The sequence below is a fragment of the Oryctolagus cuniculus genome, chromosome 12 (assembly GCF_964237555.1).
Source record: "Oryctolagus cuniculus chromosome 12, mOryCun1.1, whole genome shotgun sequence".
NCBI lineage: Eukaryota > Metazoa > Chordata > Mammalia > Lagomorpha > Leporidae > Oryctolagus > Oryctolagus cuniculus.
The window spans coordinates 112783407-112804654 of record NC_091443.1 but is presented as its reverse complement, the minus strand read 5'-3'; the positions used below and the strand labels follow the sequence as shown (position 1 = coordinate 112804654).

At 41.7% G+C, this 21248-nt stretch overlaps 1 pseudogene; it reads left to right on the top strand.

The window, feature by feature from the left end:
* The first annotated feature begins 3986 nt into the window (after positions 1 to 3986).
* Positions 3987 to 20801, top strand: LOC127485650 (gamma-taxilin pseudogene; annotated as a pseudogene).
* The last annotated feature ends 447 nt before the right edge of the window (positions 20802 to 21248 follow it).

Genomic DNA, 21248 nt, shown 5'->3' with positions numbered 1-21248 from the left:
GATTTCTCTTGTTTTTTTTTTGTTTTTTTGTTTTTTGTTTTTTGCTTTTTTTGTTTTTATCATTGCATGAAAAGAGGAACACTTTTCTCAGCTAATCTTTCTAAGAATGTTTTATCAGATGCTGTTGATGGCAGTGAAAGCATGCCTTTTATTTTCCAGTCTTCACATTGAATTACCTCATTTTTAAAAGATTTACTTATTTATTTGTAAGTCAGATTTATATAGAGAGAGGAAGAGACAGAGAAGTCTTCCATTTGCTGGTTCATTCCACATATGGCTGCAATAGCTGGGGCTGGGCCTGGCTGAAGCCAGAATCCAAGCTTCATCCAGGTCTTCCACGTGGTTGGCAGGGGCTCAAATACTCGGGCCATCTTCTTCTTTCCCATGCCATTATGAAGGAGCTGGAAAGAAGTAGAGTAGCCAGGACTTGAACTAGCTTTGTGAAATGAACAAGTCCCCTAATTATAAATGGATGTGTATAATCACCTCTCCGGGAAATAGGGAGTAAATAATTTCAAATAATAATATAGTCTGCCACAACTTTCTGTTAGTTATGTATGATGTTCAGAAGAGGGCATGCTGGTGCCAGCATTGTGACAGCCTAATGGGTTAAGCCACCGCTTTCAATGCCAGCATCCCAGATTTGTGCAAGTTCAAGTCCCAGCTGCTCCACTTCTATTCGATTCCCTGCTAATGCACCTGGGAAAACAGCAGAAGATGGCCCAAGTCTTTGGGCCCCTGCTACCCATTTGAGAGACCAGGATAGATGCTATTGGCTTTAACCTGGCCCAGCTCTATCCATTGTTACCATTTGTGGAGTGAACCAGTGGATGGAAGATTTTGTTGTATATTTCCCTCCCTATCTGTAACTCTTTGAAATAAATATTTTTAAAAAGTGCATGTTGTCTTTTTATAAAGATTTATTTATTTTTATTTCAAAGTCAGTTACACATAGAGTGGAGAGGCAGAGGGAGAGGGAGAGGGAGAGAGAGAGAGAGCGAGAGCCCTTCCATCCGATGATTCACTCCACAATTGGCCATAATGGCCAGAGCTGCGCTGATCCAAGCCAGGAGCCAGGAGCTTCCTGGTTTTTTTTTTAACTTTTATTTAATGAATATAAATTTCCAAAGTACAGCTTATGGATAACAATGGCTTCCCCATCCCCCATAACTTCCCTCCCACCTGCAACCTTCCCCTTTCCCCCTCCCTCTCCCCTTCCATTAACATCAAGATTCATTTTCGATTCTCTTTATATACAGAATATCAGTTTAGCATATATTAAGTAAAGATTTCAACAGTTTGCACCCACATAGAAACACAACGTAAAAAATACTGTTTGAGTACTAATTATAGCATTAAATCACAATGTACAGCACATTAAGGACAAAGATCCTACATGAGGAGTAAGTGCACAGTGACTCCTGTTGTTGACTTAACAAATTGACACTCTTGTTTATGGCATCAGTAATCACCCTAGGCTCTTGTCATGAGCTGCCAAGGCTATGGAAGCCCCCTGAGTTCACCAACTCTGATCATATTTAGACAAGGTCATAGTCAAAGTGGAAGTTCTCTCCTCCCTTCAGAGAAAGATACCTCCTTCTTTGATAACCTGTTGTTTCCGCTGGGATCTCACTCGTGGAGATCTTTCATTTAGTTTTTTTTTTCCCAGATTGTCTTGGCTTTCCATGCCTGAAATACTCTCATGGGCTTTTCAGCTGGATCCACATGCCTTAAAGGCTGATTCGGAGGCCAGAGTGCTGTTTAGGACATCTGCCATTCTATGGGTCTGCTGTGTATCTCACTTCCCATGTTGGATCGTTCTTTCCCTTTATTATTCTATCAGCTAGTTTGCAGACACTAGTCTTGTTTTTGTGATCCCTTTGGCTCTTAGTCCTATCATTATGATCAATTGTGAACAGAAATTATCACCAGGACTAGTGAGATGGCATTGGTACATGCCACCTTGATGGGATTGAATTGGAATCCCCTGGTATGTTTCTAACTCTACCATTTGAGGTGAGTCAGCTTGAGCATGCCCCGAATTGCACATCTCTTCCCTCTCTTATTCCCACTATTATACTTAACAAAGATCACTTTTCAGTTAAGTTTCAACACTTAAGAATAACTGTGCATTGATTGCAGTATTCAACCAAAAGTATTAAGTAGAACAAACAAACAAAATACTAAGAGGGATAACATATTAAGTTGTTCATCAACAGTCAGGGCAAGGGCTGATCAAGTCACCGCTTCTCATAGTGTTCATTTCACTTTAACAGGTTTCCTTTTTGGTGCTCGGTTAGTTGTCACCTATCAAGGAGAACAAGTGGTATTTGTCCCTTTGGGATTGGCTTATTTCACTCAACATAATGTTTTCCAAATTCCTAACAGGGATCACTTTTCAGTTAAATTTAAACACCTAAGAATAATTGTGTGTTAATTACAGAGTTCAACCAATGGTACTAGAACAAAAAAATACTAAAATGGATAAAGTATTACATTGTACATCAACCATCAGGACAAGAGCTGATCAAGTCACTGATTCTCATAGTGTCCATTTCACTTCAACAAGTTTCCCCTAGGTGCTCAGTTAGTTGTCGCCAATCAGGGAGAACATATGATATTTGTCCCTTTGGGACTGGCTTAATTCACTCAGCATGATGTTTTCCAAATTCCTCCATCTTGTGGCAAATGACTGGGTTTTGTTGTGTTAGACTGCTGTATAGTATTCTACAGAGTACATGTCCCATAATTTCTTTATCCAGTCTACTGTTGATGGGCATTTGGGTTGGTTCCAGGTCTTAGCTATTGTGAATTGAGCTGCAATAAACATTAATGTGCAGACTGCTTTTTTGTTTGCCAATTTAATTTCCTTTGGGTAAATTCGAAGGAGTGGGATGGCTGGGTTGAATGGTAGGGTTATATTCAGGTTTCTGAGGAATCTCCAGACAGACTTCCATAGTGGCTTAACCAGATTGCATTCCCACCAACAGTGGGTTAGTGTCCCTTTTTCGCCACATCCTCGCCAGCATCTGTTGTTGGTAGATTTCTGAATGTGAGCCATTCTAACCGGGGTGAGGTGAAACCTCATTGTAGTTTTGATTTGCATTTCCCTGATTGCTAGTGATCTTGAACATTTTTTTTTTCATGTGTCTTTTGGCCATTTGGATTTCCTCTTTTGAAAAATGTCTTTTGAGGTCCTTGGCCCATCTCTTAAGTGAGTTGTTTGTTTTGATGTTGTGGAGTTTCTTGATTTCTTTGTAGATTCTGGTTATCAACCCTTTATCTGTTGCATAGTTTGCAAATATTTTTTCCCATTCTGTCGGTTGTCTCTTCACTTTCCGGACTGTTTCTTTTGTTTCTTTTTGTATTTCTTTTTTTTTAAACTTTTATTTAATGAATATAAATTTCCAAAGTACAGCTTATGGATTACAATGGCTTCCCCCCATAACTTCCCTCCCACCCGCAACCCTCCCCTTTCCTACTCCCTCTCCCCTTCCATTCACATGAGGATTCATTTTTGATTTTCTTTATATACAGAAGATCAGTTTAGCATTTATTAAGTAAAGATTTCAACAGTTTGCTCCCACACAGAAACATAAAGTGAAAAATAATAGATTATTTTTTAAATGATGATGAGATCAGATCAGACCTATTGTCATGTTTAATCCCAGTGAGAGTCAAGTTGGGAATTGAGAATTTCTTCTTCTTCTTTTTTTTTTTTTTACAGAAGATCAGTTTAGTATACATTAAGTAAAGATTTCAACAGTTTGCACCCTCATAGAAACACAAAGTGAAATACACTGTTTGAGTACTCGTTATAGCATTAAGTCTCAATGTACAGCACATTAAGGGCAGAGATCCTACATGAGGAGTAAGTGCACAGTGACTCCTGTTGTTGACTTTACAAATTGAAACTCCTGTTTAAGGCATCAGTAACCTCCCTATGCACCAGTCATGAGTTTCCAAGGCTATGGAAGCCCCTTGAGTTCTCCGACTCTTATCTTGTTTAGACAAGGTCATAGTCAAAGTGGAGGTTCTCTGCTCCCTTCAGAGAAAGGTACCTCCTTCTTTGAAGACCTGTTCTTTCCACTGGGATCTCACTCACAGAGATCTTTCATTTAGTTTTTTTTTTCTCATTAATTGGAAAATGAAGGTTCTGTCCTCACCTGATGGAAGGGGGGAGTTGTGTTCTATTGATAGATTGTGAAACTTCTTTTCCTCACCCAAGGGAAGGGTGGACACCCTCTTCTCATGTGTCCATGGGATGAAAGCCATGTCCTTACATGATGAAACCCTGTAGGTAGGGGGAATGTCCTGTCCTCAGCAGAGAGTATGGATGATGCCAAGCACTCACCTGATGTAAGTGTAGATGTCACTTCCTCTCAAGCTGGTAGGGTTCAAGTCTTATTCTCACATGATAGAAGGGTGAATGCCACATCTTCATTGGGTGGAATTTTGAGTGCTCTTCCTAAGCCTGAGAAAAGACTCAGTCTCTGTCATCACAAATGCCCTATTCTGTGCTGATGGAAAAGTAATCACGTGGTCACTTCTGTGAGAATGTGAATACCTGCTCTTCAACTTAAGAAGGATGGAGTCTGTGTCCTCACTGGACAGAAGGGCAGCCACCATGTTCTCAACTAAGCCTGAATGCCCTTCCCTTACCAATGGAAGAATGAGCATCCTGAATCTAGTCAGTGAAGGATTTCCACCTAGTGCTTATTGACAGAAGGCTGAGCTCATTCTCTGCAAAATGTTTTAAGGGCGAAGGCCTTGTTCTAATGTGAAAATAAGGTGCAGATCTTGGCTTACATAAGGGAAGGCTGAATGAGGTGTCCACAAGTGATGTTAAGGTGAACACCTTGTCATCTCCTGAAGAACATTGAATCCCTTTGCTAGCATGATGAAAAGATGAAGGATGTATCTTTATGTGAATTTCATCAGAAAACACACTGCAAACATTTACCTTAGGGTGGAGACCATGTTGTCATATGATGGAAGAGTGGATGGCCTGTCCCAATGCCAAAAGGTGACTCCTGTGCCTGGAAATGATAAAAGTTTGAAACTGTGAGCCATGGAATAGGAGTGTAATAACTCTGTCCAAAAATGATGGAATAGTGAAAGTCCTGTCATCACCTGATGCAAAGTGAATGCAGTTGTCTCACCTGATAGAAGGGTGAATTCTGTGTACTTTCTGAGGGAAGGGAAGTGTCTTCCCCTCATCTGATGGAAGGGGGGCAGCTTCATTTCATATGCCAGAAGGGTGAAAGTTGTGTTCTCACTTGGTGAATATGTGAAGGCCGTGCCTTTACCTGAAATAACGGTGAATGGCTTTTCTTCAGCTGAGGTAATGGGAATGTCCTAGTCTCTTCTGTTGAAAGGGTTGATCTGTACACAATGTGGGATGAACAACTTCTCACCTAAAGCAACGGGGAAAGCTATGTCTCTACCAGACAGAATGGCAGACACCAAATTATCACTTCCTGGAAGGTTAAATACCCTCCCTTCACCATGAAAAATGGCAACAGTCTGCCATCTAGTGTATGAAGAATTATCACCTGGTACTCTCCTGACTGAAAGCCAAAACCTTCTCCTAACCTCAGGGAAGTTTGAAGGTGATGTCCTAAAGTTGTGTGTAAGGTGAATGCAACATCTTCACTTGAAGATAGGGTGAAGGTGTAAATCCTGATGTGATGAAATGGTGTAGGTAAGACTTCAGATAATAGTAGAGTGAATGCTTTGCCTTTTTCCTGATGCAAGGTTGCAAGGTTGAAAGCCTTGTGTTTAAGAGAAAGAAGTATAATCAGGCGAGTATTGGATGAATATAATCGGTGATAGGATGAGTGTTGTGTCCTAGTGGGCTAAAGTGGTGAATGCCTTATCCTCAGTCATGGAGAGGCAGCCCCATGCCCTCACAGGAAAATAATGAAAAAGCTGTGTCCTCATCAAATGGAAGAGTGATTGCATGAGAGCTCCTGATGAATGAGTGTATGTCCTGCCCTCAAATGATAGAAGCATGAGTAGAGTTTTCTCACGTGATGAAAAGGTGAACTCTGTGTACTCAGCTGGTGGAGGGGAATGTCCTTCCTCACCAGGAGGAAGGGTGGGCAGCCTCATCTGATGTGTCGGTAGGATGAATACCAAGTCCTCACATGGTAATAGGGTGAAGATCATGTCTCCTTGTGATGGAACAGTGAATGTCCTAACATCAGCAGAGGAAAGTGAGGAACATTTTCTCATTTATGAGGGAAGGGTGAAATTCATTTCATCTTTAAATGGTAGTGTTAATACCCAGTACTCGAATGCTAGAGGTTTGACTGCCCTGTGTTTATCTTGTGGAAGATGACTTTACAATCTTGAGGGAAGAATAAAGACTCTGTTTTCACAGGAGAGAGGGCTGAAAGCCATCCTCTGCAGATGGAAATACAAATGTTTGAAAGACAGTGAGACATTGAATGCCAACTCCTCACCATGTGGTGTTTCATCTCCAGGCAGAGGGACATTCTTCATTAGAGAATTTTAATGCCCTCTCCTCACAATTGGAAATGTGTACACAACAGCCACTATAGACTTTGGAATTTTCAGTCAGGTTTGGCTGCTGCCGTCACCTCATGGTGACGCGGGTAGAGGAGGCAGCGCGGGGAAGAGGCGGCGACACCGAGGAGGCTATTGAGGCCAGCCAGGGTGGACGGCGACGCGGCCCACAACAGAAGTTTGAAATTGTCACAATGGAAGAAGCTGGAATTTGAGGGCTAGGGGTGAAAGCAGATATGTTGTGTAACTCTCAGTCAAATGATATTCTTCAACATCAAGACTCAAATTGTGGCACAAGTAACAAGCATTCATTGGAAGAGGATGAAGGCAGTGACTTTATAACAAAGAACAGGAATTTGGTGGGCCCAGCCTACTGCACCCAAGAGTCAAGAGAGGAAATTCCTGGGCGAGAAGCTCGAACAGATCCCCCTGATGGTCAGCAAGATTCAGAGTGCAACAGGAACAAAGAAAAAACCTTAGGAAAAGAAGTTTTATTACTGATGCAATCCCTAAACACCCTTTCAACCCCAGAAGAGAAGTTGGCAGCTCTCTGTAAGAAATATGCTGATCTTCTGGAAGAGAGCAGGAATGTTCAGAAGCAAATGAAGATTCTGCAGAAGAAGCAAGCCCAGATTGTGAAAGAAAAAGTTCACTTGCAAAGTGAACACAGCAAGGCTATCTTGGCAAGAAGCAAGCTAGAATCTCTTTGCAGGGAACTTCAGCGTCACAATAAAACGTTAAAGGAGGAAAATGTGCAGCAGGCACGAGAGGAAGAGGAACAGCATAAAGAAGCAACTGCGCATTTCCAGATGACTTTAAATGAAATCCAAGCCCAGCTGGAACAACATGACATACACAACGCCAAACTCCGACAGGAGAATATTGAACTGGGAGAGAAGCTGAAGAAGCTCATTGAACAGTATGCACTGAGGGAAGAGCATATTGATAAAGTGTTCAAACACAAGGAATTGCAACAGCAGCTAGTGGATGCCAAACTGCAGCAGATGACACAGCTGATAAAACAAGCTGATGAAAAGCATCAGAGAGAGAGAGAGAGAGTTTTTATTAAAAGAAGCAACAGAGTCAAGGCACAAATATGAACAAATGAAACAGCAAGAAGTACAACTGAAACAGCAGCTTTCTCTTTATATGGATAAGTTTGAAGAATTCCAGACTACTATGGCAAAAAGCAATGAACTGTTTACAACCTTCAGACAAGAAATGGAAAAGATGACAAAGAAAATTAAAAAACTGGAAAAAGAAACAATAATATGGCGTACCAAGTGGGAAAATAACAACAAAGCACTTCTGCAAATGGCTGAAGAGAAAACTGTCCGTGATAAAGAATACAAGGCCTTTCAAATAAAACTGGAACGATTAGAGAAGTTGTGCAGGGCTCTTCAGACAGAAAGAAATGAGCTCAATGAGAAGGTGGAAGTCCTCAAAGAGCAGGTCTCTGTCAAAGTTCCAGACGGGGAGCTGGCCATGCCTGTGATGCAGCCCTCCAGGGGCCCAGGCCCAGATTCTCCCAGGGAGCTGTATACTTCCTGCAGCAGAGCCCTGGGGGCACCGCTGGAGGCTGCGCCCAAGGCAGTGCATGAGCCGAGTGCTGCCCAGAAGCCCCCTTCCTGCGTCTCGGCCCCAGGGGTTGAGTCAGTTGACTAGGAGGACATGTGATCACTGTATTGAGAGGTCTACTTTGTGTATAACTTTCTCTGTGAGTAGTAACTATTGGTTTTGTGGTGAAAATTTTCTTACTTTTTCTACCATATCTGTATTTTCTTAGAACTACTGGACTTAAGTGGTACAGGAGGCTGCTTAGCAGATCTGATAGATTTAATCTCTTCACTTCCCTCAGCTGTGTTGCACATCCACCTCATGCCCCCCTTCACTGGAATGCATGTGCTCATTGCCTCATCCTTTCTCTTCCTGCTCCGCATACACGATTACCCCAGTGAGTTTCACTCAAGACAGGGCCAACTATTTCACATTTTATGTGAAAATATTAGCCTCATCCCCCATTAATATTATTCAAAAAAAAAAGGAAACTATCAGGATTAGTTTTGCCTAATAGCCATCTGAATGCCAAGTAAAAATAAAACTTGTACTGGTTCAAAACCAAGCATAGCATATTTGCTTATGTTTAGCTTTTTGGTAATATTTACATCACTAGAAGAATTGAGATGGCTGTAAGCCTCTTTTGGCAGGATATGTATACAGAGATGTCACTTGTGAACAAAGTAGCATGTACAGGCAAAGCACTGGACAAACAGGCTGGCTGTGTATGTGACTAAAAATAGTCCTACTGCTTTGGTTTTGAAGTCAGAATCCATGTGTGGAATTTGCACCACCTGATTCTGTTTGTGGATGGTAGTTTGCTTCGTTCCCATTTGGGTGCATATTCTCCACTTCCCACAGAAAGCTGGTTATTCTGTGAAAGCTGCTATTGATGTGTGCAGTCACTCAGTCTCTTGTTAAAAGTGATGAGGGCATAGTACCTGTAGCTTTCATTAGGCAGAAGTTCTTCTGTCTTCTGGCTACTTGAAAGTTGGTTTCAGTTGTTAAAAGAATCCCACCAGCAAGTACTCAAAAGTATTTTAAAAAGGGAATTTTTAATTTTGGATCAGTACTATAGCTACATGAAACTGCTTTCATTTTTAAAACACTGGAGCAAACATGTTTTAAGTTTGGGAGAACCTGACAGAATGTTAAGTGGTCAGGAACTGTTATGCCTTCATTGTTTCTCACCACTCTGTTCTAAGCTGTCCCCCCACAGTATTAGCCAAGGTCTCTACACTTGGAATGGGGGAAATTGAAATTAAGCACATAATTTTTGAATTAGTTCTTTAACTTCCTTTTTTTTTAAGCATTCAGGGGTGGCTCAGTTATGTTATGCAAATGATTAATCAGGCTACACTATAGACTGTCCCTGGTGTGATCTGCATTGAAATGCTTTGAAATAAAAAAGGTTTTATTACAGGTGATGTTAGCACATTCCACAGAGCAAAACTATCAAACTGATACTTGTTAAATTGCTTACTGGACTGAATAAACACTTTGGTCCAGTTAAAAGGGTTTTCTCTTGTTGAGTTTACTTTGTAAAGTCCTGTCACAGTTATGGTCTAAACTGGGTTGGATTAATGGAGAATTGTTCAACAGGTAGGAAATCCAAGTTCCCATCATCAGTAATCAAAGGGCCACACAGTGGAAGACAAAGTAGGTTATCTTCGCTGGCAAAAGTGAGTTGGAGGTGAAAACAATGCCCTCTGACAGACTGACCTTTATACTCTCAAACCCACTTCAGCTACTAAATGAAATACTGGACTCACTTCCCTCAAGGGAAATGAAGGTATATATCTGAAATATAATCTACTTTAAAATTAGTACTAATCACACTTTACAAGAACTCTGCTGGATGTACAGCTCTTAACATTTTATCAAGCCATTTGTGTAACCCACCACGTTTCTTTGTGGTGCTTGTCCTATGTGGAAGATTGTAAATCTTGGACCTGTTGCATATTTTTAAGGGCTTTATAAAGCAATGTGACTAACAGTACTTGGCCTGCTGCTTTTGGCTTGCTACGTATCTTTAGGTAGATGCTTTCATGGTGTTTAAAAGGATATGGATTCTGTCTGGGATGCATTTGGTGTCCTTTCAGAATCCCCTCCCATTACCCTGTGAATAAAAAAGGGACTATCTGGGAAGGACACCCTTCTAAAACAATCACCTCACTGGCCCAATGTTGTGGCTTCGTAGCATGCCCTGTATCTACCATATTCTAGAACACTGTAATGCTACTAGGCTGGCCCAGAAAAGTTTTAAATGTTGAATTCACTTAAATTGCATTTGTTGCACCACCATGGGATCTTGATGTGTATTATTTAATAGTGGCAGTAGACTCCAAGGTGTAGCAAAAACTTGAGTCTGGGTTAACAGACCACCTCCTTCATCCTCGGACTTGTAGGAGTACATTTCTTGGTCTTGAGACCATTGTTTTTAGTTATGTATGCAACTGCCTTTATTAAACCTGGTTATCACAATTCAACTCTCAGGTGTTGCAGAAAAATCTACCTCTTTCAGACTGTAGATGGAAATAACTGTGAAAAAAATGATGCAGATTATCTTCTAGTTTGTGCTAAACACACTGCTTTATTTTTACAGCCCACGTCTTTCATGAGGATACGAATTGTTAAGAGGCAGTCTTGTTTTGCTTTTCAAAAACATTTTGTAGAAATTTTTCACTAATGTGAATCTGATTTTATCTACTCAATTCTGTATAGATTAAGTAAATATGTATGATAAATTTGAAAAAAAAATTTTCAGTCAGTACTCAACTAAAGAGGGCTATATGCCTACACCTCTTATGAAAGAAGGTAGAAAGCTGTGTGACAGTGTGACAATATGGTGAAGGGCATGTCCTGGTATGAAGATATTAAGGATCTGTTCTTTCATTATGACTGACTGCAGAGTCCTCATATAATGGCAGGTTGTCCTCTTATAATCTACGTTTGGTCAACTTCTGCACATCTGGTGGAATGGTGACTGATGTGTTGTATTGGTAGGACTGGGTGAATGCAGAGTCCTCACATCACAATAGGGTGAAGGCTTTGTTGTCATGTGATGGAAAGATGAATGCCCTGTCATCAGCTATGATGAGGAGAACCCTATCACCTCACATGTAGGATGTTTGAACTTGGTGTCCTCATTGCATGGGGAAGAGGATGGTTTTTCTGTGCATGGTGGAAGAGGGAATGTTATCTTCAACTGAGGGAAGCATGAACACATCTTCCTCACATGGTGCAAGAGTGAATTCTGTTGTAAGCAGAAAGAAGGGGAATGTGCATCCTCTCCTGAGGAAGGGTGGGCAGCCTCATCTGATGTGTCATCAGGACAAATGCCATGTCCTCACATGTGGTCAGGGTGAAGATCATGTCTTCATGTGAAGGGATGGTGATGTCCTGTGCTCGGCAGAGGAAGGAGAGGTGACTTGCACTTATGAGGGATATGGTGAATGCTATTTGTTGATGTAAAGTTAATGCCCAGTACCCATGTGATTTAATTTTGAATGGCCTATGTTATTATGATGGAATGGTAAATGTACTTGGCAATGCTCATGGAAGAGTAGATGCTTTGTCTTCACTGGAGGGAAGGCTGAATGCCTCATTCTCTGCTTTTGGATGGACGTTATCTTGACCTCTCCTGTGAGATACAGAATGCTATCTCTTCACCTAATGGAAGAGGGCAATAAGTTTCTTCACTGGATTGAAGGACAAACACTGTATTACTATGTAAGAAAATTTGAATGTTCATAAAAGAAATTATGAACAATGTGTCCATGACAGGCCATATGATTGTCAGCCACTACTAAAGTACAGAAGGCCAAATGTTATCTTCTCATCTGGCAGTAAGGTGAAGGCTGTGTTATGATATGAGAATATGGTGAAGGGAAAATCCTCATGTGAAGATTTCACGAAGGTGATGGTCGAGAGAATGCAGAATCCTTGTGTAATGGCAGGCTGAATGCTCTGTCCTGTCTTTATCAAAGTTTGAGCACCTCCTGCACATCTGATAAAATGGTGATGGATGTGTTGTTATGCAAGAGCTGTGTGAATTCAGGGTCCTCACATCATAATAAGGTGAAGATCTTGCCACATGATGGAAGGATGAATGCCCTGTCCTCAGCTTTGGAGACATGAACTCTGTCATCTCACATGTTGGATGTTTTAAAGTGGTTATCTAGTTGAAATGGCATGTGACTAGCCAATCTGTATTTTATGGAAGGGAATGGCCCTGTTCTCAATGGAGGGAGGCGTGAACACATTTCCCTCACATGGTGGAAGGGTGAACTCTGTGTTCTCAGCTGACAGAAAGGAAATGCCCCCCATCATCTGAAGGATGGTTAAGAAGCCTGACTTGATGTGTCAGCAGGATGAATGACATGTCCACACATGGTGACAGGGTGAAGATCATGTTTTCATATGAAGAGACGGTGAGTGTTCTCTTTAGCAGAGTAAAGGGTGGAGGCTTTATTTATTTATGAAGGAAAGCTGAGTGCCATTTTGTCCTATGATGTCACTGTTAATGCCCTGTACTCGGTGATGGAAGTTGGAGCAACCTGTGATTATTTGGTGGAACGATAAAGATATTTACAATCTTGAGGGAAGAATAAAGGCTCCATGTTCACAGGAGGTGACTTCAGATGCTCTGTTGTCTTTGGAGAAAAAGACATCCATATGAACTGTTCTGAGAAATAGTGAATACCATTTTCCAAACTAATGGAAGTGTGAATTCTGTTTTATTATTGATAAGAAGTATGAACACTGTGTTCTCACATTAGAGAATTTGAATTACCTCCCCTACAAAGGGAAGTGTAAACACATTGTCCACTAAAGACTGAAGAATTCAACTGATATTTAACTAAGGAAGGCAAAAAGCCCAGTCCTCATCAGAAAAAAAGGTTGAAGTCCATGTTACAATGTGAGAATATGGTGATGGGAATGTTTTCATGTGAAGATCACTTGAAGATCCATTTCCTTGTGATGGAAGTGTGAATGCCGGGTCCTCATATAATGGAATGGTGAATGATGTGTCCACTCTTAGTTGAAGTTTGGCCACCTTCTGCACATCTGATGAGGTGGTGATTGATGTGTTGTAGTGTTAGGGCTGGGTAATTTCAAGGTCTTCACATTGCAGTAGGGTGAAGGTAGGTCTTCATGAGATGGAAGGGTAAATTCCCTGTGCACATACACGGAAAGCTGAACCCTCTCACATCACATGTTGGAAGTTTGAATGTGGTGTCCTCATTGAATGAGAATGGGAATGTCCACCTGAAAACTTGAGAGAAGAACAAAGGCTCCATCTTCATTGAGGGAAGGTTGAAGGTCCTATTCTTGGTGGAGGGGTACACACTCACTAGAACTGTGAGGGAATGAATGTCATCTCCTCAATTAATAGAATGGAGAAGTCCATCTGGATTGTGGATAGAAGGACATTTTCCCTTTAGAGTATTTGAATTCCCAATTCACAAAAAGGGAAGTGTGAACACAATCTCCAATATATTCTGAAGAACTTTCACACAGAACTTAGGTAAAGAAAGAAAAATGCCTTTGCTTTATCTGACAGAAGGATGAAGGCCATGTTGCATAGTGATAATATGGTGAAGGCTAAGTTCGAATGTAAAGAGAGCATGCAGATCCTTTTCTCTCATATTGAAAGTGTTGTTGCACACTCCTTGTTGGATAACAAGGTGAATGCTGTGTCATCTATTAATCAAAGTCAAATCACACTGTAAGTAACTGATGGAATGATGATTGATGTGTTGTGAGATAAGGGCTGTGTGAATACAGGGTCCTCACATCACAATAGGGTGAAAATCCTGTTGTCATGTGATGGAAGGATGAATGCCCTGTCCTCAGCTATGACAAGGTGAATCCTGTCAGACACATGTTAGAAGTTTGAATGTGGTGTCCTCATTGATGTGAATGTGAATGTGAATGATTTATCTTCACCTCCTGAAAGATGGAAGTTCCTGTCCTCAACTGAGGGACAGTGAACACATCTTCCTCATGGGGTGTGTGTGTTTGTGTGTGTGTGTGGGTGAACTCTGTTCTCAGCTGATGGGAGGGGACTGTCCTTCCTCACCTGAGGGAAAGCCGGGCAGCCTCATCTGATGTGTCAACAGGAGGAATGCCATGTCCTCATATGGTGACAGGGTGAAGATCTTGTCTTCATGTGAAGGAATGGTGAGTGTCCTGTCCTCGGAAGAGGAAAACAAGGTGATTATTTCACTCATGGGGGAAGGGTGAAATCCATTTTTCTTGTAATGGAAGTTCTTATGCCCTGTACTCATTTGATTGGAATTTGAAAACACTGTGTTTATCTGGTGGAAAGATAAATGTATTTGTAAACCTGACAGAAGAAAAAGGCTTCTTCTTTGAAGGGTAGATGAACACCCTATTCTTTGGGGATGGAACGGCATTGATTTGAACTTTGCTGTGAGAATATGACTGCTATCTTCTCACTTCATGGAATGGTGAAGTGCATTAGGTAAATGGATTGAAGGCCATCCTCCATTTAGAAATTTTGAATGCCATCTTCACCCATAGGGAAATGTGAGCACACTTTCCATTATAATCTGAAGAATGCTCATCTAGTAATTAGCTGAAGAAAATAAAATACCTTTTATTCACCTGACAGAAGAGTGAGGGCTGTGTTATACTGAAAGCAATGTACTGATGTGGAGATTGCAAGGAAGTCCTATTCTCTCATGATGTAAGGATGAATTCAGAGTCTTTATGGAATGGTATGCTGAATTGACATTTGATCACCTTCTACGTATCTGACATTATGGTGATTTATGTGTGGGTGTTAGGGCTGAGAGAATTCAGCTTCCTTACATCGTAACAGGGTGAGGGCCTTGTTTTCATGTGATGGAAGGATGCATGCTTGTCATCAGACAAAAAGAGGTGAACCCTGTCCTGACAAATGTTAGAAGTTTGAATGTTATGTCTTCATTGAATGGAAAGGTGAAAGGCCAGTCTGCACCTGATGGAAGATGGAAGGTCTTGTCCTCAACTGAGAGAAGAATGCCCACATTTTCCTCACATGTTTGAAGGGTGGACTCTGTGTTCTCAAGTCATGGAAGGGGAATGTCCATCCTCACCTGAGGGAACGGTGGGCAGCCACATCTGATGTGTCAGCAGGATGAATGACTTGACCTCCCATGGTGATGTGTGAAGACCATGTCTTCATGGGAAAGGACAGTCAGTGTCCTGCCCCCAGCAGAATAAATGGAAGGTGGGTTCTTCACTAGAGGGAAGGGAGAATGCCATTTTGTGTTGTGATGGTAGTGTTAATGTTCTGTCATCACATGATCAAAGTTTGAATGAACTGTGTTTCTATGATGGGAAGATGAATGTACCTTGTAATTCGGAAGGAAGCCTTAAGGCTCTGTCATCACTGGATGGAAAGCTGAATGTCCTATTCTCTGCAAAGGGAAAGAATTTCTTGTGAAATCCTCTGAGAATTTGCCTCTTCACCTAACCAAGTGAGAACTCTGTTTCACCACTGCCACGAGAGGCAAACAGCACATTCTCACATTTGAGAATATGAATGCCCTCTCCTCATAACCAGAATTGTGAAACAAAATGTCAACTTCAGAATGAAGAATTCTGAGCCAGTACTTACCTAAAGAAGGCAAAATGTCTGGTCGTCATTTGAGCAAATGATGATTGACATCTTATAATATGAAAATATGGTTAAGAGAATGTCTTCATGTGAAGATAGCACAACAGCCTATTCTCTCGTGATGGAAAGGTTAATACAGATTCCTCATGTAATGGCATGGTGAATGCTGTGTTCTCTTGTAATTGAAGTTGGACTACCTTCTGCACATCTGATTGAAAGGTGATTGATGTGGTGTCATGTTATAGCTGGATGAATTCACTGTCCTCACATCGCAGTAGGGTGAAGGCCTTGTTGTCATGTGCTAGAAGGATGAATGCCCTGTCCTCAGCCATGGAGAGGTGAACTCTGTCACCTCACATGTTGGTTGTTTGATTGTGGTGTCCTCACTGAAAGGGAAATGAATGGCCAGTGTGCACTTGGTGATATGGGGAAGATCCTCATTCAATGGTGGAAACATGACTACATTTTGTTTACATGTTGGAATGGCAAACTCTGTTACCTGATAGAAGAGCAATGTCTCTCCTGACCTGATGGATGGCTGGGCAGCCTCATCTGAAGTGTGAGCAGGATGAATTTCATATCCTCGCTTGGTGACCCAATGAAGAGCATGTATTCATAGGAAGGGACGGTGAGTTTCTTTTCCCCCATAGAAGAAATGGAGGATTATTTGTTCACTGATGAGGGATACAGCAATGCCATTTTGTCTTATGGAAATGTTAACATCCTGTACTCATATGTTTGAATTTTGAATGGCCTGTGGTTATCTGGTAGAAGGATAAATGTATGTAAAATCTTGAGGGAAGAATAATGACTCTGTTTTCACTGTAGGGAAGGTTAAAGCCCTATTTTCTGCAGAGCAGAAGACATTCACTTGAAGTCCCCTTTGAGAAAAGGAGTGTCATGTTCTCACTCAAGGGAATGGTGAAGCCTATTTTATCACTGATTGAAGGACATTCTTCCTTTAGAAAATTTGAATTCCCTCTCAACATAAAGGTAAATGTGAACACCATGCCCACTAAGTATGAAGAAGTATCACCTAGAGCTTAGCTAAAAGCCAAATGCCTTCTCTTCTGACAGAGGAGTGAATGCCATGTTTTGATGTGAGAATATGGTGAAGGGAATGTCTTCATGTGAAGATAGCAAGGAGGTCCTGTTCTCTCAAGAATTAAGAGTTAATGCAGATTTCTCAAGTGATGGCAGGATGAACACTTTGTCCTCTGCATATCAAAGTTAGAGCATACTGTACATATCTGACATAATGGTGATTGGTGTGCTGACATGTAAGGTCTGGGTGACTGCAGGGTCCTCACATCACAGTAGGGTGAAGGTCTTGTTATGTGATGGAAGGATGAAAATCCTGTCTTCATGATGGATGCATGGATGTGGTGCCCTCATTGATGGGAAAGTGAATGGCGAGCTTGCACCTGTCCTCTGCTGGGGGATGGATGAACACATTATTCTCACACTTATAGGAGATTCTGTCATCCCTGGCAGGAAGGCTGGATACCCTGTTCTCTGTGGAGAGAGGCATTCTTGTGACCTATCTTGAGAGATAGTGAATGTCATTTCCTACCTTCATTGAATGGTGAAGTCTGTTTCATCACTGGCAATAAGGTCAACTCTGCATCATCATGTGAGAAAATTTGAATGTCTTGTACTCACAAAGGAAAGTGCAAACCCAGTGTCCACTACAGACTGAAGAATTGTCAACCAGTACTTACTTAAAGAAAGCAAAAGACCAACTCCTCGTTTGACAGAAATAATAAAGGCCATTTTATAATGTGAGAATGTGGTGATGGGAGTATCCTCTTGTGAAGATGGCCTTAAAATTCCTGTTTCCTCTTGATGGAAGGGTGATTGCAGAGTCCTCAGGTAATGATGTTATGAATCTTCTGTTCTCTCCTAATTGAAGTTTCAACACTCTGCACTGCTGAGGGGATAGTGAATGATGTGTTGTCCTATGAAAGCTGGGTGAATGCAGGTTCCTCACATCACAGTAGGGTGAAGGTCCTGTTATCATGTGATGGAAGGATGAATGCCTTGTCCTCAGCCATGTTGAGAAGGACCCTGTCACCTCACATGGAGGAAGTCTGAACGTGGTATCCTCAATAAATGGGAAGGTGAATGGTCTCTATGGACTTGATGGAAGAGGGAAATACCTTTCCTCAATTGAAGGAAGCATGAACACATTTCCTCACATGTTGAAAGACTAGATTGTTCTCAGCTGATGAATGGGGAATGTGCTTCCTTCCTTGAGAGAAGATTTGGAAGCCTCATTTGTTATGTAAGAGGATGAATGTCTTGTCCTCTCATGGTGACAGGGAGAAGATCATGTCTTCATGTGCTGGCATGGTCAGTGTCCTGTACTCAGCAGATGAAAGGTAGCATGGTTTCCTGAGTTATAAGGTTAGAGTGTATGCCATTTTGTCCTGTGGTGATAGTGTTAATGCCCTTTCATCACATGATGGACACTTGAATGTCATGTGTTTATTTGGTGGAACACTAGATGTACTTTACAATCCCAAGGAAAGAGTAAATGCTCTGTCCTTGTAAGACTGAATGTCCTATTCTTTGCAGATTAAAGGACATTCATTGGAATTCTCCTTTGAGATAGTAAATGCCTTCTCCTCACTAATTAAGACTGATGCCTTTTATCACTGGACAGAAGGGCAACCATGGCATTCTCATTTTAGAGAATTTGAATGCCTTCTCCACTCTGAGGGAAGCATTAATGCCCACTTGTCCACTTGTGACTGAAAATTATCACCCAGTAATCACCTGAAGAAGGCCATGTGCCTTCTCCTTCTCTGAGTTCAGGGTGCAGGGTGGAGGCCATATTACAGTGTGAGAATATGGTGAAGGGAATGTCTTCATGTGAAGATACAGGTCTTGTTCTCATGTGATGGAAGGGTGGATGGAGTGTCTGTAGGTAATGGTTAAAGGTGAGTATTCTTTTATCCTGTTGGAAGTTTGAGCAGCCTCTGCCCTTGTGATTGAAGGATGATTGATATGTGTCATGTTATGTCTGTGTGAATGCAGGTTCCTCACATCACAATAGGGTGAAGGTCTTGTTGTCATGTGATGGAGGGATGAATGAGTTGTTCTCAGCCATGGAGAGGTGAAATCTGTCACCTGAAATGTTGGAAGTTTGAATGTGGTGTCCTCATTGAATAGGAACATGAATGTCTTTTCTGTACCTGAGGAATGAGGGAATATCCTGTATTAAACTGATGGATGCATGAACACCGCTTTAAAAAAAAGATTTATTTACTTGAAAGACAGAGAGATAGAGCTAGAGTGAGAGTGAAAGTGAGAGCAAGAGCAAGAGAGAGAGAGAGAGAGGTCTTCAATCTGCTGGTTCGCTCCCCAAATGACCACAATGGCCAGAGCTGAGCTGATCCGAAGCCAGGAGTCAGGAGCTTCTTCTGGGTCTCCCACGTGGGTTCAAGGGCACAAGGACTTGGTCCAACTTCTACTGTTTTCTGGGCCATAGCAGAGAGCTAGATCACATGTGGAATGGCTGGGACTTGAGCCAACGCCCATATGAGATGCCTGCACCATAGGCCAGACTTTAACTCTATGAGCCACAGTGCCTGTACTGTGTGAGCACCGTTTTCTTACATAGTTGAAGGGTGAACTCCCTGTTCTCAGCTGAGGGAAGGGGAATGGCCTCCTTCTTCTGAGGGAAGATGGACACATCATTTTTGGTGTCAGTAGAGTCAAAGCCATGTCTTCACATGGAGATAGGTGAAGATCAGGTTTTCACATGATGAATGTTGGATGCCCCATCCTCTACATGGGAAAAGGAGGATGGCTTCTTTACCTATCAGCAAAGAGTAAGTGCCATTTTATCTTGTGATTGTGATGTGAATGCCTAGTCCTCACATGATGAATGTGTGAATGCCCTGTTTAACTGTTGGGGTGATAGATGTATTTTACAATCCCTTAGGAAGAGTAAAGGCTCTGTCTTTGCTGGATGGAAGGCTGAGTGTCCTATTCACCATTTATGGAAGTTCACTTATTTGAACTCTTCTGTGAGATACAAAATGCCTTCTCATCACCTAATAGAAGGGTGACATCTTAGTCTTGTCAGGACAGAAGGGCAAACATGTTCTGTTCCTATAGAATTTCAATACCCTTTCCCTATGATGAAAGTGGGAGCCAAATGTTCACTACTGACTGAAGAATTATCACCCAGCACCCAACTGAAAAAGCTACATGTTTTCAGTTCATCTGAGAGTTGAAGTCCATTTTTTATCCAATTAAAATTCTTTTTTAAAAAAATTTATATGTTATGCAAGTTTCCTATATTTCACAATACAGCTTTAGAGAAGGCAATGTTTTAATGAAAGACAGGTGCATGGTATGTCCTCATGTGACGATAGCAAGAAAGTCTTCTAAGCAGGATCCTTAGTAATGTAAGTGAAGGCTGTGTCCTTTCCAAGTAAAAGACTATGCACTCTGTGCATATCCCATGGGAGTGTGATTGATGTGTTGTAATGTACATTCTGGGAGAGTGCAGGGTCCTCACATCACAATAGGGTGAAGGTTGTGTGATGGATACGTGGATGCTCTGTCCCCCACTATCTAGAGGTGAAGGCTGTCACCTCACATATCTGAACTTTGAATTTGGTGTCCTCATTGGATGGCCTGTCTTCACCTGATGGAAGAGGAAGGTCCTGCCCTCAAACTGAGGTAAGCATGAACACATTTTCCTCACATGGTAGAAGGGTGAGTTCTGTGTTCCCAGGTCATGGTAGGGGAATGTCCTTGCTACCTGAGGGAAGTGTGGACACCTTGATGTTTCTTGTCAGTAGACTGAAAGCCATGTCCTCACATGGTGAGAGGTGAAGATCAGGTGTTCAAATGAAGGATTGGTGAATTCCCAGTGCTTGACTAAGGAAAGGGATAGTGTCTTGTTCATACATGTGGCAAGGGTGAGTGCCATGTCTTTACCTGATGGAAGTGGTAATGCCATTTCTTCTTGTGGTAGCATTAACACTGTCATCACACAATGGAACTTTGAAGGCCATGTCTCCATTTAGTGGAATGGGAAATGCTGTTTCTCACACTTATGGAAAAGTGAATGTGTTTTCTTCATCTGAAGGAAGGCTGAGTGCCTTGTTCCCTGATAATGGAAGGATAATCACATGAACACTCCTGTGGGATAGCGAACACCATCATTTCTCCTAATGGAATGGTAAAGAAAGTTTGTCATATGAGTGGTGGGGAAGTGCAGGGTTCTCATATGATGATAGAGTGAAGTACATGTGGGCCTATTATGGAAGGATGGACAAGCTGTCATGGGCATAGAGAGGTGAACCCTGTACCCTGGCATGATGAAAATTTGAATGCTCTGTCCTAATTATGACATCAGGGAGGTGAAGGACCTGATAGAAGAGTGAAGATCTGATTGTCAACAGGAACATGATTGCAGTTTCTACAGCTCATGGGAGAGTGAACTCTGTGGACTCAGCTGATGGAAGGTATAATGTGCTTTCTTTAAGTGAGGGATGGGTAGACTCCCTCA